The sequence below is a fragment of the Protopterus annectens genome, chromosome 1.part0, assembly GCF_019279795.1.
Source record: "Protopterus annectens isolate FY-2018-M chromosome 1.part0, PAN1.0, whole genome shotgun sequence".
Classification (NCBI taxonomy): domain Eukaryota; kingdom Metazoa; phylum Chordata; order Ceratodontiformes; family Protopteridae; genus Protopterus; species Protopterus annectens.
The window spans coordinates 426,686,716-426,712,931 of NC_056725.1; positions in this window are offsets into that span (position 1 = coordinate 426,686,716).

Consider the following 26,216-nt stretch of genomic DNA (forward strand, 5'->3'; position numbering starts at 1 on the left):
ATCCCACAGTAAGCAAGCAAGCAAGCAGAAGTAAGCAGAGAGCAGCATCAATATAATTTTTCACAGGGGACCCTGTGCAAAACAGTCAGAGCAACATACCACTATGCCAAGTCAGATGTTTTGTGAAAGAAGAAGACGGAAACTTAAATGGCTACCATTTAGTGAATTCAGTTCTCACCATAGCACAGCTGTCAACCTCTTAGCACAAAACACCTGAACAAAGCCAATAATGGGTGAATACAGCCCCCAAACATTCAGTGAATTCAGTTCTTACCATAGCTCTCAACCTCTTAGCAAAAAACACCTGGACAAAGCCAGCAATGGGGGAATATAGCCCCCAAACATATTCAGTGAATTCAGTTCTTACCATAGCTCTCAACCTTAGCACAAAACCTGGATGAAGCCAATAATGGGAGAATACAGTCCTAAAAATAGGGACAAATTTCAAATATCTATCTTATACACTTAGAAAATTGCTAGAATAAAAGCTTTTGTGTTACCACGCACTTTCTGAAGAATATGAAGTCTGATATTCAAATGCATGTCATTTTTAACATTTGTTAACCAGGAAAGTCTGACTTGGAACAAAAGCTAATTTTTAGTAGAGGCCTAGGGAGAAACACTCCAGACAGACACATGTCTTTGTAAGATGGGAGGACACAAAAGCAGGGAGGGTATACAGACTCTACACAGAAGGTAAGGCACCCCAGTCAAGAATCAAACCAGAGAATGTGTAGCTGCCAGGCAACAATGCTACCACTGCACCAATGCACTACTGGCTTTGTAACGACACAAAAATAAAGAAACCATAGATTTTATGAGGAACAGAATAAGTATAAGGGAAAAATCTGCAACATTTTTACTAATGGTGGTGGGTAGGGAATTCAGGCTCTTGCCACTTAGGCCCCAAGTTACAGGGTTCAAGCCTTATTTTCTACCCACCATTATGTAGCACCTGGGGCATTACACACACACACACACACACACACACACACACACACACACACACACACAACCTGGGATAGGTCCGTTGCAGCACTAAATCCTTCCACAGCTTTGTCTGTTGGAGCATTAAATCCACAAGCCTGTGAGATGTTCTTCCCCCGACGAGACTCCCAGCCTGCTGATGTTGCAGTCCAAGTCCGATCCCTTTCCAGTGACAGTCTATGCAGTTACAACTGCATAGATTTCTGGGATCTCTGCACCTGAATGCTTCTCAATCAGGACTGCTGCTGAGACAGTCTGCACATGCTCCAGACTGTCTCAGCAGCAGTCTGGATATCAGAAATGCTGCTAGTGCGCATGTGCAAAGGTCCGCTACTTGCGATAATTTTTTTTCTTTTCTTCTGTCTATTTTCTTTTCTTTTCTTTCTTTTTTACAGCTGGGGGGGCTGCAGTCCAGCAGTCCAATAGCATGGGCCACCCGTGAACCTGCTCCACTGGCAAATCTAGCAATATGATTAAAGCAGCTAGAGAGTTTATTAAGGTCAGACTTACTCAAGTTTGTGAAGAGAGGAGATGCATAAAGGAGGGTGGAAAGTAGATGTGTATGGGCAATTACTGTCCTAGCTAGTGGAGTGAGGTTTAATCTTGTATAGTGAGACAAGTTTTTATTAACTTTTTTAATAGTTTGATTAATATGCATATCGAACTTGAGGTTATTATCAACTGTTACACCTAAGAGTTTGGTACCGGGATCTGGGACAATGACAGTGCCATTGTTAGATTTTATAGTATAGGATGGCGCAGAGGGTTTGCGAGTGGGGGAGAAAAGCATTTGCTTTGTTTTGTTAGGATTTAATAGGAGACCAATTACAGAGCCAATTTTCAACAGTATTAAAAACATTTTGGGATAGAGTCTGCAGACTTAAAGGGGGGTGGCAGAGCAAATCAAAGTGGAGTCATCTGCATATTGAATGCAGGTGGCTGTTGGGATGACTGTGTACAGGTCATTAATAAAGATAGAAAATAACAGGGGTCCTAATATAGAGCCTGATGGACCCCAAGGGTGATAGGTAGAAGGGAAGATAGTTTGTTCTACCATAGTACAGCCTGTTGTCTACCACGCAGATAATATTTGAACCATTGGCTAGCCTGGACATCTAGGGGAATAGTTTTAAGTGTGTGTGTATGAGTAGTTGGTGGTTGACCACGTCGAAGGCTTTGGAGAGATCAAAAAAAAAGGGCAGAAGAAAGCTTATTCTTGTTTCAGTTTTGATTAATAATATTGGAGAAGGAGAGGTAGGCTTTGGTTGTACTGTGGAATGGTCTGAAACCATGTTGTGAGTTACCAGGAGATTGTGCTGAATGAGATGGCTCAGGAGATGGTGCTGAATGAGATGGCTCAGGAGATGGTGTTGAATGAGATAGCTCAGAAGATTGTGCTGAATGAGATGGCTCAGGAGATTGTGCTGAATGAGATGGCTCAGGAGATGGTGCTGAATGAGATGGCTCAGGAGATGGTGCTGAATGAGATGGCTCAGGAGATGGTGCTGAATGAGATGGCTCAGGAGATTGTGCTGAATGAGATGGCTCAGGAGATGGTGCTGAATGAGATGGCTCAGGAGATGGTGCTGAATGAGATGGCTCAGGAGATTGTGCTGAATGAGATGGCTCAGGAGATGGTGCTGAATGAGATGGCTCAGGAGATTGTGCTGAATGAGATGGCTCAGGAGATTGTGCTGAATGAGATGGCTCAGGAGATTGTGCTGAATGAGATGGCTCAGGAGATGGTGCTGAATGAGATGGCTCAGGAGATTGTGCTGAATGAGATGGCTCAGGAGGTTGTGCTGAATGAGATGGCTCAGGAGATTGTGCTGAATGAGATGGCTCAGGAGATTGTGCTGAAGGAGATGGCTCAGGAGATTGTCCTGAATGAGATGGCTCAGGAGATTGTGCTGAATGAGATGGCTCAGGAGATTGTGCTGAATGAGATGGCTTAGGAGATGGTGCTGAATGAGATGGCTCAGGAGATTGTGCTGAATGAGATGGCTCAGGAGATGGTGCTGAATGAGATGGCTCAGGAGACTGTGCTGAATGAGATGGCTCAGGAGATTATGCTGAATAAGATGGCTCAGGAGATTGTGCTGAATGGGATGGCTCAGGAGGTTGTCCTGAATGAGATGGCTCAGGAGATGGTGCTGAATGAGATGGCTCAGGAGATTGTGCTGAATGAGATGGCTCAGGAGATTGTGCTGAATGAGATGGCTCAGGAGATGGTGCTGAATGAGATGGCTCAGGAGACTGTGCTGAATGAGATGGCTCAGGAGATTGTGCTGAATGAGATGGCTCAGGAGTTTGTGCTGAATGAGATGGCTCAGGAGGTTGTCCTGAATGAGATGGCTCAGGAGATGGTGCTGAATGAGATGGCTCAGGAGGTGGTGCTGAATGAGATGGCTCAGGAGTTGTTTATGGATGCATTTCTCCATAATTTTATCCAGGGGTGACAAAATAGCTATAGGTCTGTAATTTGACAGTTCAGTGGAACTGCCCCCTTTGTGGAATGGAATAATGTGAAATGTCTTCCAGATGGCTTCTGATATAGTTCTATTGATCAGGACAGAGATTGGGTATGCTATGGTGTTTGCAGCTTTTTGTAGATACTCAGCTGGGAGGAGATCTGCTGCAAGGATGGTAGGTTTTAGTTTCTTGATTAATGCATGGATAAATGATGTGGAAACTGGTTGAAAGTTATAGGGGAGTTGAGAATTAGGTGCGATGAAGTTAGGACTTGGGCAACTGGGAGATAGTTGGTTAGCTAGTGATTGGATAGTTTCTGTGAAGAAACTATTAAAGGAATTGGCAACGTCTTCTGAAAGTTTTTGGATGGTAGCTGAGGGGGTAGGAGTTGTGCATTGCCCTGGGTGAATAATTTTATTTATGCCTGCCCAAAACTTTTACGGATTGTTTTGATGCTTCTATTGTAAATGCTAGTAAACATTTTTTTTATCTAGGGTGGTAGATTTTTAGTGTTGTTCCTTAGTTATCTGAATCTAAGTTGATCTAAGGGGGATTTTGTGGTACACCAAGTGGTCCTAGCTTTGTTTCTAAGTAAGATAATTTGTCTGGTTTCTTTTGAAAGCCATGGAGCAACTTTTGCATTAGTTTTTATAGATTGTGCAGGTGCATGGGTATCAAGGATCGCTAGGAATTTGGTGTTGAACTATAATACAGCTTCTTCAAGTGGTAGATGTTTTAAGACTGCCCAATTATATGCTTTGAGGTCATTTTGGAAATTAGCGGGGTTACATTTTTTGTTGTTTCTAATTGTTTTGTAAGTAGGTTGGTGGGGGATGTCAGTCTTATGCCTGATTATATAGGTAAGAAAATGGTCACTTATGTCTTCAGGTTGGGTACTGGCCCTATACATGTGGGATGGCTATTAATGAGTATCCAGTCTAGGATACTATCTTTGTTGTTAGTTTACTGATCCTAGTAGGGGAGGATATGATCTGAGTAAATCTGTATAGATTTACATGGATTGTCGGAGATTCTGAGGAACAAATATTCCAGTTGATGTTGAAGTCTCCTAGAACAATGGTTTCTTGAGGGTAGTTACTAGACAGCCAATACAGGATATCTTCTAGGGTGTTTGCATTATTACCTGGGAGAATGTAGACACAGGCTATGTTTATACTTTTGTTTTTATTAATTTGAATCTTGGTAATGAGAATTTCAGCATTATCAACACAGGGTGGTTGTGTGGGATCAGAGGTCACATATAGAGTAGTTTTGTGTAGTACAGCTACCCCTCTTCCCTTCCTAGTGGTACGGTCTAACCTTAGTATGTTATAACCTGGTGGTAAAACCTTGTTATCTGCTGTTGATGGTTTTAGCCAGGTTTCAGTAAGACAAAGTATATCCTGGGATTGTGTATCTAAGAGTGCATGGAGGTGGTGGACCTTATTATTTAAGCTTCTAATATTTAGGTGACTGACCAGGAGTGAGTTTGAAGGTCTATTTAAAGTTTATAAGTTAGTGGGCATAGTAGAACTGGGGCTAGGATTGACTAGTGAGGTTGGGCAAGGGTTTGGATGAATGTCCCCATCCCTTGTTGCCATGTAGTCTAATTGTGAACTTCAGGAATTTAAATATTAGTCTTAGGTAATTCTTGGTTTTGGGGTTGATATATCTGGATCTAATGGGTTGGTGGTACTTTGTATCCTGGAGTTAGTCATAAGGGGGATTATTAAGTGGTCTAATTTAATTTGTCTTATTGGAGTGGTGGTTTGGCTTCTTGGTTAGTGGTAGCCTAGGTAGGACAGATTTTCGTAGGTGGTGAGAAGATATGGAATTATCATCAAAGGTAGTAGGCAGTATAATAGCATTAATTTGAAAGGTTTCACAGCCAATAACAGAGGCGTTGTCTAGATATTAGCTTTGATTTTTTGCCCAACTTGAGTAGAGGGATAATTAGGATAGGTAGGTAGGGAGGGTCCTGATAATGCCTAGATTGTTGTTGATTGGTTCGAAAAAGAGGGGGAATGGTTTTAGAGGTATAAATGTAGGATTAGCAGGGGCAGGTGAGATTTGGGGGCAGGGCCAGGTGCAGAGCGAGCCCGAGCGCAGTGAGGGCAAGAGCAGCAGGGCTTAACCTGACCACGAGATCTGTAGGACCTGTATAAGCACATAAGTACAATGAGGCTTTTTGTTTTTTAAATACTTTCTTACCCTTGTTTTTGCCTTCAGTATACAATTTTTATGCGGTATACTGTTAGTAATCACTTTTTGCAGCCTTTTCACACATTAAGCTTTCTTCTGCCAATTTTCTGCTATTTTTGTAGTTTTAGGGCTGCTTAGAAACTTAGATATGTTCACTAGGAAATTCTTAGAGATAGATATAGGAGTAACCCAGTTTAGTATTTTAGGGTTGATTGTGGGGCTTTGAGGGATTACTGGTAGTGCTGTAGACCCAGTATGGCTAAACAATATAGTGCATACATACAGGATAAGGTAGTTACATTCACCGAAACTGCCTCAGAGTCAACATGAATCCCAGGGACTGATTCCAGAATATAGACAAAGAAAGCAGGAGTAGGAATAAAGACCAGCTCTGGTGAAGTTTCTAGTTGAGCTAAGAACAGATGTTATTATCAAAAATCGTATAAGAAGGGCATATACGATCTGAGATTATAAGATCAATCAGACAAGCTTAGAAAGGATTGGAAAAAGAGACTACTCCAACAAAATTACAATGGAATATGCAGCAGTAGAAAAACACATACCTCTTTTGCCATTCCTGTGTGCCTGTACATCTGATGTACCTATGGGAAATATATGCAATGGTATTTATGGCCTGCTAACACAGTGCATGGCTACTCTATATACATGCACTGCGGACACAAGCCTGGTACTCCTTCCTCCTACTGAGGCACATAAGAGTTGGCCAGTTATAGAGCATGTGTCAACTCCTCCAGGTGGGACATCTGTGCCTTCACCATTTCATGCTGGGACACTAGGAATTACCTCCTTCTCATGAAGGCTTTTAATGCAAAATGGGCATCTCTAATGGCTGAATCTTCTGCTGCTTTGCTACATGTCTTTTTGTAGGATCACCTGATCATGTCTGTAACATGCCTATGACATTGCATTGTTGTGGGATTTTACCCAGCAATGAGACTTAGATAATGGCCCATTTAGTCTTGTAAAGGTTAGTGAGCACCTCCTAACCCTAACAGACATCCATAGGTCCCAAATGCCTGTAGCAGGATATCATTCTCTGCTTGGCTGAAGTTATCCAACTCATGCTGTTTACCCCCTCTGGAGGGCATGAGGACAGCTATGGGACCAAGACACATAACTGCAGGTCAGTGGCAGCTAGGGACAGTAAGCTATCAGTCACTATTGGTGGGCTGCCATAGATATATACAATATTATGAGCTTGGATGAGGATATCAGCACATTAGGTACCACAGACAGTGGTATAGACAAACATGTGCATGTGTAGAGATGGAGTGGGTGCCACACAGAGGCCCACAGGGATATACAAGTGAAAGGTGGGATTTATCTACTACATGGAATGGCATGGCAAGGGACAAATATCCAGTAACATGTGACAATGTGCTGCTGTACTATAATGTTGCTGGTGACTCATAGGTCCTGCAGCAGGAGGGACATCATAGGCACATATAAGCATGAATAAGGCATACAGGCTAGCATTTGGATAGGCAGTCCTGATACTAGACTGTCTTCCTTCATCTATAGTGTAGATTCAGCTACACGTATTATTTATGGGATATTTGCAGGTTTAGGTTACAGGAAATCATATTAAAGAGTAATTAATATACCTGTATTCAGTTCAGGCTGAGGGCTCACATATACATTGTATCAGATATATGCCCAGTACTGCAGAACACTGCATAAGTCCCCAAGGCTGTGCCTTTTGAATACATTTCTCTGCTGTGAGTCATTTGCTGACAAATTATGTAAACAAATTGCTGCTGCTGCTTTTTTGGTGTTGTTTGGTATTTAAAATGGTGGACCACATGCTTAATCCACAAGTAAATAGCAGTTTGCATGACATGTATTCAAGTGGGACTATTCTTCATGCACTCACACACATGTACACACACACACGCACACACACACACACACACACACACACACACACACACACACACACACACACTCATGTATGCATCTGTGTGAGCGCTTGCACACACACATATTTATATAAATGAAGCAATCTATTTCAGTGAAACATACAGCTAACATAATTCACAGTAAGAATAAGGGAAAGCTACAGATTCAGTGTGAGAGATGTTTTTTTCATGCCACCTACTCATATGCACCATGCTTCACATATGAGTTAGGCTGCAATGCTTGTAAATCAGAATTCACAATTCCAGCATGAATCCTGGACCACCATCTTGTTTTTCATATATTAATGGTGATGGCTGCTGATATTAATATCTCTCAGACAGAGCCTGCCTGATGTGCTATGGAGAGGAAGAGTATACTCTAGATGTTGTATAGAAGAGACAGTGAAACACTTTTAAAGTTCATTTTGTAAGTCAAATGCATTCTTCAACCTTACTGAGTTGCTTAGGGAGGCTACTGATATCCCCTGGACTGGATAATAATGTAGACACTGATATGATCACCTATGTCACCACCACCCTGTAGATCTCCAGCAATAGGAAGGGAAACACACACGCAGTTTTCTGTATTTTCTTGCTGTACTTAACTGTTTTCCACCTAAACACTGATTTTAGAGCATTTATTGTGATTTAAAAGCTTGTTTTTTTCACATATTGTACTTTTTTGACTGCCTGCACTTTTAAAAATTAATTTTTGTTTAAATAATTTGTTTAACTGTTGTAGGCTACACACTAAAGTGTAATAGCCTTTTCTGGTTGTTTGTAGTTGTTTAAAGCTATTTTACGTGTATTTTTTTGTGTTTTGCCTTATCTTTTCAAAAAAAAAAAAATCCAAAAATTCCTTGTTTCCCACCTGTCTAAGCTAGTATAGTCCAGTTTTTAGGCTAGTTCTGAATTCATGAGTTGCCCATACCTTACTTGGATAGAAGGAAGTTTCTCTGTTCACCTGTGAGAGAGGGGAGCTTTGAGCAGCCTCTCTGTCCCTGAATGAGTGGTTTCAGCCCACAAGTTAGTAGTTTATTGGCCATTTGGGGCTAATTTCTATCTCTTTCATTTCCCTGCTATAAAAAAACATGTTTGCACAGTTCTGTGCGCCGGGCAGCGCCAGTTATCTATGGTTAAATTATTCCCGGCTCCACTAAGTCTCCTCTTCAGCTTTTCCCTTGAAACTAGTCTAACTCTCAACCTAAGCACTCAAAAAGCATCCTACAGTCCAGCACTTGCTCAGACCTAGTAGCAAGCACTAATATAACCTGACATTTGATTGCCCAGCAGGGCAAGGCTCTTTATTCACCCCTTACCAACCAAGCAACTAAGCAGCTCACCCTACTATACAGGCATGACCAAAGGGCAATTTCAGGTGTACTCTCCAGTCCAGCTGGTGAATCTGGGTATCCTGAGGCAATGTTACAACTGCCTCATGTACACAGACAACTGTCTCCTCCTACCACAAAACACTAACATATGCGAGAAATGCAATTATACAGCTAAAGTGGAGGCTAAGCTCTCTCCACTCAAGACTGGAACAGACAGTCAAGAGGAGAAGGTTAACACTTGCACAACACCTCCAGCCACACATAGACCTTCTAAACCAGCACTGGCAAAAAATACACATAAATACACAAAATCATACTCAGAGGCTCTAAATAAAAACCTGCAGTGCAAACGTCACCCCCTCTAACCTCCAAAAGAACTTACAACAATATCAGAAAAGTGTAGTTCCCCAGAAATCACAGACACACAGGTGAAAACAGCCCTTTCAAAAGCCAAAAACACAGCGTCACCTGGGCCAGATGGTGTCCCAGGCTGCGTTTTGCATGAACTACAGAATGAACTAACCCCACACCTAAACACGCTGTTCAAACTCAGCCTCTCCACAGGCTACGTGCCCATAGAATGGCGCACAGCAATGGTTATTCCTCTCCACTAAGGAGGGGCCACAACTGACCCTGGTAACTATCACCCCATAAGCTTGACTAGCCTGGTCTGCAAGGCTATGGAGTGCATCATCATGGAACTCATTAACAAAGACATTGGGAAACTCCAAACACTTGACCCGAACCAGTTCGGCTTTGTTAAGGGCAGATCATGCCTGCTAAACCTGGTTGACTTCTTTGAGACAGTCACCAAGGCCATAGATGAGGGAAAGGTGGTTTACACAGCCTACCTTGACCTCGCCAACACTTTTGACACCATTCCCAACTCGGGTATTACAGAAAAACTCACCAGCCTGAACATAACCCCCTACGTCATGAGATGGGTTGCCAACTGGCTTACAGACAGAACTCACACAGTAAGAATAGCGAGCTCCAGGTCCGACTCTAAATCAGTCACAAGTGGTGTCCCACAAGGCTTGGTCCTGGGACCCCTACTATTCAACATATACTTCTCAGAAGTACAGGCAAACACAGGAGGACTATGGCTAACCAAGTTCGCCGATGACTGCAAACTGGGAGCCATAATTGACTCTCCAGCTGACATGGACATTCTCCAAAAGGGCCTTACTGAGATGGAAACCTGGTGTCAAAATCATGGCATCAAGCTAAATGCCAAAAAATGCATAGTCATTCCATTTGGGAAAAACAAAACACCCATGAATTACCACATAGGTGGCAGCCCCCTTAATACAGAAGAGGTAACAAGAGATCTGGGGACCCAGGTAGATAGTAATCTCTCCTTTGACAATCATATTGCCAAAGTAGTTAGGAAATCCTTCTATGTGGCCCATCTAATTAGTAAAGGGTTCACATCTAGAAATAAAGAGATTATAGTGCCCCTCTACTCATCACTCATCAGACCCATCATAGAGTACAATGCCCCATTTGGGATGTACCTCACAAGACACTTCCAACAGCTGAAAGACCACAAAAGTACCTCACCAAGAAGATTACTGGCCTTAAACATATGTCCTCTGTAGCCCAACTGAAAAAACTCCGACTGTACTCAGTGGCATATTGCTTACTCAAAGGTGATCTCTGCCTGACTTACAAAGCCATGTCCAACTCAGAATTGATGGACATGCTCCAACTAAAGTCACTATGAGCCGCGCGCTCTAGTGAGCTAAACCTCACCACAACAATAAATAGAACATGCTGGAGGGATAGATTCCTGTCACAGAGACTCCCCATGCTTTGGAACAAAATTCCTAACTACAATAGGTAGAGCCCCTCACTAACACTCTTGAAGAGAAACCTTGACGAGTGGATGGGTAACAGAAAATACACCCCTGGGATCACTTCATTGGCTCTGCTTGACAGAGGCTCAGTTAAGTAATGAATGGGGCGGTGAAAGCCAAAGCACTCTGGCTAGGCTTATAAATGCCCTATGGCAGATAACCTAGTACCTACCTATGAACCTATGAAAGTTAGGTAGGAAAGGCCCAAGTTGTATGGCAAATATTTGCAATTGCTATAATTTTGGAAAGTGTATTTCTAACATTTTTTCTGTCATTCAGAGCTGTTTTCCTAATAATGGCTATTACCTCTGACAGGTAATAAAACATGCCAGGTGAGCTAATGTGGGGGACTGCCTCTGCGCTGTGTCTGTAGCTTATCTGTCTTTTATAGCACTGCTGCTTATTGTGGTGTACTGCATAGCTATTCAATTGTGAGGCTGTGGGCAATATATAGGCTTCTTCAGGGGCATCTGCTGTCTTGCATCTGCACATGTGGCTTTAACATATTTGTGAAGCTGTGGGCACATTTCCAGTGTTCTGTGATAATACACATAGATGTTGGAATGTGCAATACAGCTGTTTTGTCCTTTGTGTCTTTTACATGGGTAGAATGGGAGACCAGTCATGTTGGCTGTTCCAACATGCAGCTGAGACTTGATGCACAACATGGTTATTGTGTCAGTTGCATACTAACTTGTACTGTATTCAGTTTATCACTTACAGGATAGCTTCAGTAATGCTACCCTTCCTACTGTATCTCCTACCTGCAGATTATGATGCTATAGTGTCACATGCATGTCAGCTGTGGCCAGTTCCTCTCCCTACGACTGTGGTATGTGAGAGGTCTGGAAGTGCCTCACAGAAGGGGTTCCGACCTCTCTCAAGCAGGTAACCCTTCCTGATTGCTAGTTGTGGCTCAGCCTACAGTATGGCAAGACATGGTTGCAAATGTGATAGTGCACTGGGTGGCTGCTACCATGATCCTCCTGGACCTCAAAGGAGATGTACTTGACTGACAGACCCCTGTTATCAGACCACCAGAAATGAGTGTTACCCTTGTCAATGGTCAGTCTGACTCATCTGAACCATCTTCAGGATTAGATTGATATTCCTCTAGACTAATTGGCAGACAGCACACTGTCAATATACTACCCTAGCCTTAGATGCTTTTAACCACATCCTATTGGGCAACAACCCACTCCTTGTACATTGCCCACACCTCCCCATCACCATTTGTCCTTCCCTTGTTTGTATTTTTCCAGTTCATAGCTTTCTTTCCTAATGTGTGCACATCCACACCTGTTTGTACCATTTTGTGTTTGTATTTGTGCCCAACTACCATTCACCACTTTTTCTGTCTTTTTGTTTCCCTATCACCCTTTCCTCCAGCCATTCTCTTTATATATATATATATATATATATATATATATATATATATATATATATATATATGTGTGTGTGTGTGTGTGTGTGTGTGTGTATAAAATGGCTACCCTCCCTTACCCCCGCTGGCCTTTTCATCATTATGCTTGCTATAGTCTTACATTTCTTGCAATCATAATCATTCTCCTCCTTCCTTATAGAGCCAATATGTGACCAGTTAACTAGACATCTGACAGCAGATGCTTGTTTTGTGCTGCCTGGTTTGTACTACTATTGAGTGCTTGTTGGCCGTCTGCTCCACCACATGTATCATGACTCACCCTACCTGCTACCTTCTACTATTTTGAAACATGTGCTACTCATTGTGTGGCTGCAGACATACTCAAAAACTTACTGCTTGCTTTGTCCACTTTCATTGGCCTGTGGATTTGCTAGTATTTCAGCATCTCAGCATAGTTAGTTTCTCATCTGTACAGATTGCTACTATTTGTGTACTGTTGTGTGCTTTACAGCACAGTGCGTCACTGCTAAACGGCCAAAGCCTTGTTCAGGCACACAGAGCATCTCTGAGAACCCAATATAAATATTTCCAAGTTCACAGTACAAATGATGAATTATTATGAATAAGCTTATCCCCGAAGTGATAAAAATCTTATCTTAGGGACACATTCATAATAAAGCATTTACAGAACCAGTAAAAATGCAATTTAGCAGTAAATTACTTAAAAGAGTTTCAAGAAAGAAAAGTTACAATAACGGCATTGAACTCTAGCAGTAGATAACATACAAACATCACTGCTGTTTATATATTAAGAAACACGTGCCTTATTTAAAACATTAAACCCAGTGGTAGACATAAAAGTGAAAAATAGATTACTGTTGTTTGCCTAAGGCAAGCATACTGAAAGAATTGAGCAGGAAATACAATAACAGCAGGTAGCTTATAGGAGAATTTAAGCATTCTGACCTAAAATGAATTATTTATTACCTTCAGCTTTCTAAGTGATGGTCTAATGTTTTTGTTCAGTAAGAAGCATTTAAAAATAAAAAACTTTGCTTTACATACTGTGTTCTCTAGAAGTAAGACAAAAAGCAGCACAATTTTGGCAATGATTTATTTCGTGTTCTTGAGCCATAACACATTACGCCACTTATCATAGGTATTTGGCCTCTTAGACTGTGTTGCCTGTCATTTCACATATTCTGAGGTGGAAATGTTTCTCTTTTCTTCGATGTTTTTAGACTGTTACAGACAAAAGTTTCTGACTTTTGGATAATGTGATTTTCTCTGAGTATACAGATTGAACACTAATCATTTAGACATCTGAGATGTAGGTGCTAGCACACTTCAAAGGTGCATTGATTCTTTCCAAGCTTACAGCCAAGGACACAATCAAGAATCTTAGCCACATTGCCCAGTACTGGCAGAAGACTAAATAACATGTCCCCCATTAAGAAGACTTTATCCAATAACATGTCCCCCATTAAGAAGACTTTATTCACATGCCCCAGCTGAAAATTTCCAGTCATCCATCCAGTCTTTAAAGGGTGCTAGGGAGATACTCTGCTCGATATGACAGTACAGCCTATTCTAGAAATGGACAGTATGTTAGATTAGTTGCTTCTCATGCCTGCTGGTGTTGTTGAGGTAGTAGCATAGGTTTAGGCCTCTAGAGCAAGTGTTGGCTTTACCACAATTTCTGTTTATGAGAAATAGTTGAAAGAGTGCTGGGTCATTCATAGCACATGAGGCTAAGGAGACATGACCCCTCAGGAGTCTGCATGTCTCTGAGCAGATGCATATGGATTTTAGTCTATCAGAGTAGTAAAAGGTACTGAGACTTCAGATCTGTTTGGTGAGGATATGTTGAGGCACATGTCAAAGGCGACATTGTACTCAATGATGGGTCTAACATGGAAGGAGTAAAGTACAATTATAGCTTCTTTGGACATGAAGGAGATATCACAAAGAATATGTTATTCAAGATAGAAAGATTTTCTAACCACACAGAAACATGTTGATCATAGGATAGTCTGTTATTAACAAAAATAACCATGTTCCAGATGACTGTGTCAGATCTAACTGGAATGTTCTTTATATGGTAAGTAGAAGTAATGGTAGATTTACCAAGCAAAGCTATTTTGAATTTCTTGCTATTGATGCCAAGCCCATGTTTAACATACCAAACATTTGTTTGATTCAACTCTTGTTGAAAGTGTCTCACTGTATCTCCTTCCTGCAGGTTATGATGCCAAAGACCCACTGGTGTGTCATCTGCGGCCAGCCCTTCACTTTCCATTGTTTGCTTTGTTTTACACAATAACTTTTTGCCTCTTTGATAGCAGTTTTTGGTGAGAACATATTTTAGAACACATACAAACAAAACTGAAAATAACATTTTTAAATCTAATACCAAATAGACAGGTTAACCTACGTTGAATAAACCTGTGTTCTATACAGAATTCTTACGTGATTTTTATGGACTTTTACATGTTTCTGCATCTGTGATTTCTATGGACTCTTATATGATCCTGCAACTGTGATAAGTGACATCTAGCCTTGGCAGCTCCGTGGTCAGTTATTTGGTATTATTTATTGAACTTTTGTGTTTGTTTCACGGAGCTCTTATCTCAAAGCCTGTCGGTTATTTTGCTTTTTGTTATAATTTTTAAATCTAACTCTACTGTTGAACGCTTATGGGGAAAAGAGAAATATCCTGCAAAAGTTAAAAAATACTGTCATTACTGTGAATATGAAAAACTCAAGTAATCCACAATGCTTGAGCAGGGCCTGGTATCAACCCTGAGACCTAGTGGGTAACAGGACAAATGTAAAAAGTATCAAGGTTAAGTCCAGAAGATATAACCTTAACTATAAGAAATAAGATCCCTTGTTGAAATTTTTATTTTATTTTTTTTTAAGTTTACTCAAGACATTTAAATGAGTTGCTGGAGAAGGTTTCTTGTTCTGCTTTCTAATCCTCCTCTCAGGCATGGCTCTTTGTAAAGAGCTTTGACACTGTTAATCTATTTTTTTATAAAATACCATTAATTAAGTTATGTTTTATAGCGCTAGTAGCTTTCTTTATACTCAATGCATAGACACCACTATTGGTAACCTCAGAAACAAGGCTTGCACTATGTCCTATGTTGGTAAACAGCTGTTTGAGTGTCTTCTAATTGTTCAGAAATGGGATCACTCAGCTACAACTTGAGAGGCTTATTCAATGACTTGTGTATTTATAGAAATCCATAAATAACAGGTAATAAAATAACAGGTAATAATGGGCTTGAGAAAAAAGAAGCCGCGGTGGTGCAGCGGTAGCGTTGTTGCCTCACAGCAAGAGGTTCTCCCATTTGATTCTTGGGTGGAGCACTTTCTGTGTGGAGTCTGCATGTCCTCCTGGCATTCGAATGACATGTGTGAATGGGCGTGCCTTTGTTGAAGGCTGGGTGTCGGGCTGGCACCATAAAAATATACTGTCAATCATCAGTGGACTGGAGTTCCACTGTGGCAACCCTAACTGGGAAAAGCCAAAAGAAGAACAACAATGGGCTTGAGAAAAAAAAGTCATTGCTAATATAGTTGTCAATATACAAATCGTTTAGAAAGCATCTTTCATTGCTACTCAATTTCTTGACATTAATACTAGCAATTTCTTTGTATGTAGTAGGTTCTGATAGCTTAGTGGTCATTACTTAAATATAATTCTTTCTACCTGGTACAACTCAATATACCTCCACTGTTATTAGCTGGTCTAGTTTCTAGTTCAAGGTTTGATTTCAATGCCCACGTGGGTGTGATATGCTGCATCATGATGACGGATTTCTGTCTCACGCCATCTTGCCATTGTTCTCTTCTTCTTCCTCTTAATCTCCCTCTTTGAAATCAATAATTGATTGAAAGATCTAAGGATGACAGGTTTTGAGAGTTTGAGAAATCTTCAGTAGTGCTCTCAACAATGTTAATAGAAACCTTCAGGGGTGGAGAGGACAACAAATGGAGACTCAGAAGTTGTAGTATCTAATTTGATAGTGCACAGCCTGAAAAGCTCCACTCTCCTGTACTTAACCAGTCCATCTCCCCAGACAGTTTTTTACTCTTCAACAGGTTTATCAAACCACACCACTTCATACACTCTTGTTACATTTTCTGACTACTTTTGTCTCTATCTCCAAAATAAGTCATCCAGGATTAAATCCAAACTCATGTTAAGGTCACCAACAATCAATATCTATCTTTCTTTCTTTCTTTCTTTTCAGATACTTCAGGTTCCAAGAACATCCCTAAGATATCCTTAGATCATTGTTATTCACCTCATGCACTGTTCTTCACACCTACCCCGTGTCATTTGTTTACTATTTCCTTCCTCCCCTGCATTCATTCTGTATCTACTACCCTTTCTTTTTTTCTTTGTGATACTTACATTAAGAACATTTTTTTACCATATAACAACTGAGGTTTGGAGGTTCATAGATTCATGAGTTTATAGTAAGGCAACCAATAATGCCTTAAAAGAAGAACCTTTGAAGTTAAGATGAAAGTTTAAAAGATGATGATATGAAGTAGAGTTAATTTGTAAGAGAGGGAGAGAATATTTTTAGCATGTATTATCCTGGAGGGAATGGAAACAGTGAAAAGTTGGAGAAAAGGGGAGGAAAGAGAAGTAGGGAAGAAATAGACAGGGATGAGATGTGATAGTGTTAGGCTTTGACTAGTTAGAAGTTTGTAGCTGATGACTCCTGAAATGAATTTACATGAGTCCATGCATTTATCTAATTGACTTTTAAATGTTAGGGTTTTACACTGCCTAATGTATGGGTGAAGCTTATTTCATAGGTTATGGAGATACTGGATGATGAATTTATCCCTGAAGTGTTACTTCTTAATATTTTATTGTGAAGTTTGGACTTTTGAATGAGTATTAAATAAGTTCACAGAGAGAATGGTTTGGCATAGTTCAGAAGGCAAGACAATATTGGTTCTTTAAACCCTGCATAATTTTGTTCATAAACTGTTAGGGTCTTTCTAGTTGGGAGAGTTATTTTGAGCTATAGATGTCAAATGGAGCACTATTTTTTATGATGGGTTGCATCAAGACAGATAAAGAGGGACTGAGCTCTTGATGAGAATCCACAACAGATGAATTAAGAGAGGCAGAAGGATGTTTGGACAATATTAGAAATATTATATATATATATATATATATATATATATATATATATATATATATATATATATATATATATCTAAAGTTTCATTTTTTTCAAGTATGATTCACTTTTTTACTGTATTTTTGGAGTGCACTTATTCCTAGATGCAGAGTTTTCACCTGGCTTTAATGACAGCCTTAGCATTATCTGTTCCTTGAGGTGTTGTAGGTGAACCAGTCTCTCCCCCCTCCATAAGAATATTAAACTCTTTCAATTCCCTAAGCTCCACTCCCTCCTGACCAGATAGGACCTTTAAATTTTTATTAACTTTTTGAAAATAAATATGTTTTTCTTATTGGGTTGCATTCCTTACTGGACATTTGATTTCATGTTTTAAATGTGATTAACAATTTTTACTGTATTTATTGAAGTGTACTTTTCAATTTTCTCATTTCTGATGAAGTTCTTACAATTAAAGAACAAAGCACTCAAATACACTTGTTCTGCATGTTTCTTTCACATAGATAATTTGTTATGAAGTTTCATTTGCAACAGTTATTTAGTTACTTCTCCATTTGTGTGTGGTGTTTTTGTTGTGTAATATTAGAAATATGTTGACTTAAGGATAGTGTGCTGTCTGTATGAGTTTTGAAATCCCATATGATGTCATCCATCTTAAGGTGGATTCCTTTTAGGTTACATTGTGTAGGGGAACTGGTTTTACCCAACGTGGTTATGCTACCGTCTTTGACAGACCATGATTCGAGCACCAGTCATTAGTACGAACAAGGTCTTGTTGGTGTAGTAGTAAATACAAGCTGGAGTCCAGGATGATGCCTAGCTTGTACTCATCTGTGAATTCAGGTGTTCAAAGATTATTAGCATTTGCCTGCACTTCACAGAAGGAGATTTCACAGCTGAGAGGGCCTAGGACAGAACATTGAGGAATGCTATTAGCTGCATTTTGCTTTTTAGGATTTATCTTATGAGTTGGGATGAGGCAAGATTTATGTAAGGCTATTAATGTGCATTTCTTGTTATCTAATATATTTATATTATCCTACCAGAATGGGCATTTGATGTATTTATTGTTTTGCTCATGGAGCAAGGGGATAGTTTTCTATATACCATAATTTAACAGGTTATATATTTGGTTAGGGATGTGGTATCTGTGTTTGGGGATTCATGGTTATAGGAAAGGTTGATAAAATGTTATGGGGGGGATTCAGTAATCCTCCATGTAAGACTAACTAAGTCTTACTCGGGAACGGCAGCCTAAGAGTATGACGTCAGCACGCCATGCATATTCATGAGGGTGCGCTGACTCAACTCCAAGGCTAACACGGAGCATGTAGGAGTGCAGGGGGCATGTCAGACTGCCGAGCAGTCCAAATATCCATGCCCCTGCAAGTGCCTAAATCTGCAAATGTCAGCAAATATGAGCAAGTCCGCTCAAATGTGTATGCCCCCAACACTACACTCCCCCACATTCATAACCCCTGTACAAATGAAATAAAATGTAAAACAATTTTTTTTTATTCCCGATATAGCTGCCCATATTTGCGCATGTGTGTGCCCATTGCTTAGCTACAGTTAGCAGTTTATACATCAAAGAGGATAATAAACCACTTATATGCAAATTAAGCCAAATAGCAATAGCGTAGTGGTAGAGCCTTCGCACAAAGAAGAGGCATTGCCGGTTCGAGTCCCACCACTCCCCTTTCCATTTTCTGTAGGAAATCTGTGCATAAAAATAATTCCTGACATTTGCCTTTTAAATTTTATTAAAATGCATTGAAATGGCCTATGTAGTAGTGAACGATATTTTAAATATATATAAGAAGGTGAAATGGTCATACATACTAATGAATGCATAAGTAACCTATCTTAAGCAATGTGAAGCACTGCTAAGCAACGTTTGCCAGTATTAAGCACATTTAAGAATAATTGCCCATAGCTAAGCACTGCTTTAACTAGTGCAATGGCTTTGCGCGTAGCTGCGCATCGTGCCAGCTTGCGCAAACAAAACATGTTTGTGCGGAGCTGCGCACCGCACCAACTAGCGCAACGTCAGGCAATGTCGGGCAAAGTTGAGCAAAGTCAGCTAAACACAGCCACACCTCCTAGCCGGTCAGGCCAGTAGTAAAATAAAAAGCAATGACAGGCCTCGAACCTGGGATACTGTGCATCATAATCACAGTACTGAACCACTAAGCCTTGACAGCTTTTGCTGTTCATGCACTGTCAACATACATATACATATTAATCAAAGTTTACTCAGTGCTAAGCAGGTGTGCACTCAGCTGAGATTTTTCAAAACCGGCCAATCACAAATAAGTGCGGGAAATGAGGCATATTTAAGCTCCATAGGCGGGAATCATTGCCATAACTGGTTGTAGCTCCCATATGCAGTCAGAATGGCCAGTGCTGGAGAGGGCTCTCGTTTTCGAGCGCAACGGGGGGCATTGAGGATTTAAAAGTGATGGTTTGGCTCCTTGTCCATCATCATGATACAAGACTCCTACAGGGCCAGTTCCAAGGCACTGAGTACAAAACGGAAGCCTGGAACCATCTAGCACATGATCTCACCAGTGCCACAGGCACCCCTTGGACTGGCGAGCAGGTCAGACACCACCATGCAGACCTGAAGAGATGCAAGCAGGGCCAACTGAACCAATGGATACAGGAGGCCTGTGGGAATGATAATGCCCCACTACTGAGTAGGTAGCCAAGGAATGGAGTATGTAAGAATTGCTATTGTAGTGTATATTATGAATAGGTATGTCTCAATATCCCTTCATTTACTTCACAGCTGCAGGTGTCCATGCTGTAAATCAGCAAGCCTATGCAGATAGGCTGCTAAGGCTGTGCCACCAGGCAGGTTAGTAATTATTCTGCATGTATTGTTATATAAAATAAGTGAGAGAGCCTGAAAAAGAGTGTTGTAACCCATTAATAAAGGTATAATACATCTTCAATAAGTCTTCTGCATGCACTGTAATATCAAATAAATGAGAGAGCCTCTAGAAAAGTGTGTAATGTAATTAATAAAGGTATAACTCCTGGAGAGTGTCCGTGTCACTTACTTCGAAATGTTGTTGTACTCTTGCATTATATAAATAGTACTGTTGTATTAAGCGCTGTCAACCCACAGTTGGGCAGGCCCATATAAAGTGGATGAAGGGGGTGCCAGTAGCTGTGAAGCATATATACAGTCCTCAACTGTTGGTTAATGGCTGGCATACATAGGTAAATCTGGCACACGAGTAGCTTGTTAATCTGTTCCCCAGAAATGTCAGTGTGCTGCTAGAAATGTAGGGGGCTGTAGAAATATAACTGATAATGTCACCTGAACACATCCAGATATGTAGCTATATAAATATAAAAAAATATATAAATACGTAGCAGTAACATCTGCATCCTGGACAGTTTGTATGTCAGATACAGGTCAGGTATATAAGGAAATATCCAAACCTATTTCACAACGTAACGGACTTTGCCTAGTGTAATAATACATGTAGGGGATATACACATGCAGTCAACAGGAATGTAGTGTAAAAATGTAAGTACATATAAGATGTTAATGGAGGTATCTTTTTACACCCTACTGTATGTGCATAAACAATGCAATTCCACACCTCAAGTGGGTATGTCTAATCTCAAAACATTTGTTGTGACATATGTCTTATTGGTTTATACATATCTGCATTTACTTTGATGCATGTGCCCTGTTCAAATACCACAATCTTGGTGGCCTGTTGCCACCAATCAATCCTGCATGCAGTTGGAATGTCCTCTGTTGTTCTATATATGCATGTGTCATGCTTGCTGTTCAACTGTTGGAACTCTGGTGTGTTGGGTTAATGAGAATATTACTGCATGCTGTTACAACTAATTTGGAATGCTTTTGGCTGTTACCAACCCATATTGTCATTAAATCCTCCTAAACATAGAACATATGGGAAGGCCAGTCCCAGCTGACCCACCTGTCCCACCTCAGCTGGTGATGGCACCTGGCACCAGCAGGTCCGGTGCCCAGCCTGGGACCTCCTTCTCCATTGGCTCTGTGCCACCTTCAGGTGGAAGCACTGCAGGGGATGGGGCTCACCCCCCCATGCAAGTGTGGCCGGAGGAGGGCCAGCTATCACCCTTTGAAAGGTTCAGGCTGTGGTGCGTAGGGAGATCCAGCGTTCAGTCGCTGATCCTCTATGCCAGCTCGAGGCGAGAGTGGTGTGACTCATGGGTGAGCCTGCCCCTCCTATACAGCGCCCAGCACAGCCACCCTCTGGGCTGTGAAGGTGCAGTGGTGTCTGCCCATGGGTGGGGATCTCAGTTCCACTGTTGCCATCTGTGGGCTCGTGGGCTTGCAATTTCCAAACATCCTTCCATGTCAATGGTGTTCACCCACCCCATGTGTCATATTCCGCCCCTGTATGCATCTTGTTTGTCTTGTCTGTGTACCTCCCCAACCTACCTCCCCAAATATACCTACTTCCCATACCCCACATTCCACTCCCACCTGAAAAAAAGGGCAATCTGCTCCCACAAAAAAATTACGCCCCATACATAGCTGCCCATTTTGCACACATGTTCGCTAGACACATAAACTGAAATTTAATTGGCAGCACAACATACTTTGTTGTTCTCACCCCTCTCTCAGGGGTTGAAGGTTTCAAAATTCCCTCCAAATTCCTAGTATATTCACAGCTGTTGCTGTTAAAGAAATGGGCAGCTGTGGACTTTCCCTACACCCATCCTGCACATCCCTATCTGTTTTCCCTACTGTCTTACCCTCTTTGTTCCCCTTTTTCACCACTTTTCTATCTCCCCATTTTCTTTTCTTTCAAAGAAATTAGCGTGGGGGTTAGTGGGAGTAAGCACTTTTGAGCAGTAGTTAGCGGGTGTGCGCATGTGTGCACTTAGCTAAGTATTGCTAAGTGTCGCACAAACCGGCGCAGACCCACTTACAACTGCTTAAAAGTGCCTTAGTCACGCTGCATGTGAGGACCTTTGTTCTGCTCATCAGCAAAATAAAACACCGCTGTCAGTCTCAAACCCCGGACCTTGGACACACTAAACTGCATGAAGTACCACTAAGCCACAGTAGATATTTAGCAGGTTGTTGCTGAAATATATATATCATGCATCAGAATGAGTGAATGTAGATGAAAGGAATGCCATAACACAAAACCTGTTCTGTGGAACTTTACCAGCAGTTGTTGTGGAATTGCATTACATGACAGTGATAACAGAACCAGCCATTCTAGCAGTAAATAATGTTACAGCAGCACTTTACAACCCCCCACACAGTACCATAACAGGACAACCTCCACCCAAACGTACAAAATACCTGTGTGTTCAGGGTCCAGCAAGGATGTAGGTAGGCATACTCAGTACTGGAATTGTCCAGTTTTCATGAGCATCCTATGCTAATGTCAACAATAAAAAAGCACCAACTGTGCAGAAGTGAGAACATTAATATTCACAGTATAGCAGTTCACAAACATTTCATGTGCCAAATGAATACATCTCAATAACTATGTATGTATGGCAGCTAATTGTATAAGTAGAAAGAAACTAAATGCTCACATGTATCTTGTGTTGGCATTTGTAGGGGTGAGAACAATTCTACACTGTCAACTGAGTACTGGAAGTGGCAACATTCAGGTCTGAGTACAACATTCAAATCACTGGCTACACCCCTACCTTCAGATATAAGAAGTATACCAACCTTCTGACTTACACTACGGTGTCCACAGCAAACAAGCAAGGGCCACACTTTGGAAAGCTGAAAGGCCTACGCCTACCTGACCTAGCAATTTATAGCATTGGGTTCCTATGACAGTGAGTACTGCAATTACCACAGAGCAGGCTGCATGCAATTACCAAATGGTGGCCACCAATTGGTGCAGAGGCCATCACATGCACATGTGCAGATACCTATAAAAGCAGACTGTACTTGCTGTCCACACATGCAATCATTTCATTGCAGCCACGGAGAGAGAGAGAGAGAGAGAGAGCAAGAGCGAGAGAGAGAGACAGAGACACAGACAGACATACAGACACCTGCAACAACAACAACAACAGCAACAGCAACAGCAACAGGAAAAAAAAATCAAGAAAAAAATATATAAAAAAAATCAGATATAAATAAATAAATAAAAATTACTACACACACGGAACTTACAAATACAAACCCATACAAAGGAAAGGTATGTAACAGATATGTATTTACTGGCATGTAGTAGATGTTTTTGAAGAGTACTCTACATACTTTGAATCATCCATATGTGGCAGCAGTACATATCCATGCACAGATGCCCTGCATAACTACTGCCATGGAAAAATCAGTGTGTAGCTGTGTGCAGTGGGATATGACTGTGACATATGTAGTTCAGCATTAAATGTCAAACATCTGATCCATGTTATCTGTGTTCTGTACAGTAGTGTGTACAATGGCTGTTTGGGGGAGTAGCGCATGCAGTTATATAAACATGGATGTGACAGAGTAACAAATGCATGATAGTCATATTAACGTGTAGCTTAGCATTGGCAACAGCTGTACCAGGCTAGTATGCTAATCTAGCATTTGCAGCTATATATACACCCTCTAATATTACTGTGTGCTCACATGTGACACCTGTTCATGTTGCAGCAAGTATGGCACACACATACAGAGATATTTGTCTGTGTCAGATATATTAGCATCTGTACATGTGAATAGAGCAAGGGACATACTGCAACTGTTTGTGAAGGGTGGACATATATATGTCGTTGAAGGTTGTTATGTGCATATTTCTATGTACGTTGTAGTGTGTGGCAAACAAGACAGCATACAGTGCTGGTATATGACATGTGGTGGTTAAACACTGTGGGTATGAATTTTCAGGTTTGCAGTGCTGCAGCCAGTGAGGCCTGCTAAAGCTACATGTGCTAAGAACACCTTCAATGCATTCCACACAACACTGTGCAATATTATTACATAACAGTATACCTCGCAACCTTCGCATAATTGATATTCCCACCATGAAAGGTGGACTGTATATGTACTTATATGTACATCTATATGTACACCAATGGATGTTTATATTTATGTGTGTGTGTGTATAGATATATATAGATATATATATATATATATATATATATATATATATATATATATATATATATATATATATATATATATATATATATATATATATATATGTTATATATATCTATATATATATATGTGTTCATGTGTGCATGTGTTCATGTGTGCATGTGCTCATGTGAGCATGTGTGCATGTGTTCATGTGTGCATGTGTGCATGTGTGCATGTGTGCCGACATCATGTACAGGTCGTAAAGTGTGTTTTCTGTCTTCCTCTCATAGGTGCTGACTTTGGGCTGGTTCCCTGCAGCAGGGAAACTGATGTCACTGAGCAAAATATTGATACTGATGATAGGTGTGTTGAGGCACAGGCATGTTTGCCAGGGTCTGTCATTGGGCCACCAATCGACAGTACACAACTGTCCACCCCATCCATGCATACAGTCATACTGCCAATACATCCATCACCAATGCCCTTAGCTGAGGGACAGCGTACAGTTGGCATTGGCCAGGACAGTGTGGTATCCATGGCACATGTATCCCAACACAGCAGCCATACCCAGATGTCTGGAAGGGTATCACATAGGCAGATGTCCAGGGGTTCTCGTAGGAGCACTGCTGCTCATCATGCCACTGGCAGACATGCCACAGGTCGGACAACGTCATGCATGTTCCAGGCTGTCATGGAGACACAGGCACATATAGAACGGTACACCAGACAGGGAATAAGGGCACAGAGGGCACATAACACCGCTGTCATTGACAGTATCTGTGACCTAGCAGGTGCCATCCATCATTACACCGAGGTCACTGATAGACATCGGGGAGAGACATTAGATATCCTTCACAATGTCATGTCCATGTGTCAGGATAGTGCAGGACGGTTGAGTCATCGACGTGGACGTATGCCAGCAACACCAGCAGCTGGCAGTCAGCACGGACATCCCTCAAGCCACAGCCGCTCCTGTAGTGCCAGTACCAGCCCCAGCAATGTTGGGGGTGGGCTGTCCATAGAACGTCCTAGAAGACCACGTGCATGTGGCTCTGGACAGTCCCAGCAGGGACCTGTGTCCAGTGTACATCCATCCACCTCTGGGGATAGTACCCAGTCTGGGTTAGTACCTGACAGTGTCAGTAGCACCCCTGCCAGGCACGGGTACCGTATCTGTGGCCAGAGACGGTGATCTGTAAAGCCTCGCAGGTACAGTCTGTGGCTGTCCCAAAAATACCCATATACGTCAGCCACATGGTGGAACTGTGTGCATGCAGACACACACACATACTCCAGACACTTAGGGCTAACACATACCCACACACATTACATCAACATTGGTCCATACCAGTATTCTTGCCCCACACACGCACACACACACACACACACACACACACACACACACACACACACACACACACACACACACACACACACGATTGGATGGCTCACTGTAGGCCTCTGGCAAACCAACAACACACCCTGTGCATATGATGAAACCTGTGCCACCTCCTGTCATCTGTAACATCAATGCAGGAACAGGCTACCATGGTGCTGATGCACAGGGTGTCTTTATAGCAGTATAGCAATTTTAGCATGTTGTCAGCAGTAGAGTGTAATGATATGCTTGAAGGTGTAGCTGAGCCACCTCCTGTCATCTGTAACATCAATGCAGGAACAGGCTACCATGGTGCTAATGCACAGGGTGTCTTTATAGCAGTATAGCAATTTTAGCATGTTGTCAGCAGTAGAGTGTAATGATATGCTTGAAGGTGTAGCTGAGCAGGCATGATGCATTAAAGCTATGATTGTCATTGTAGTG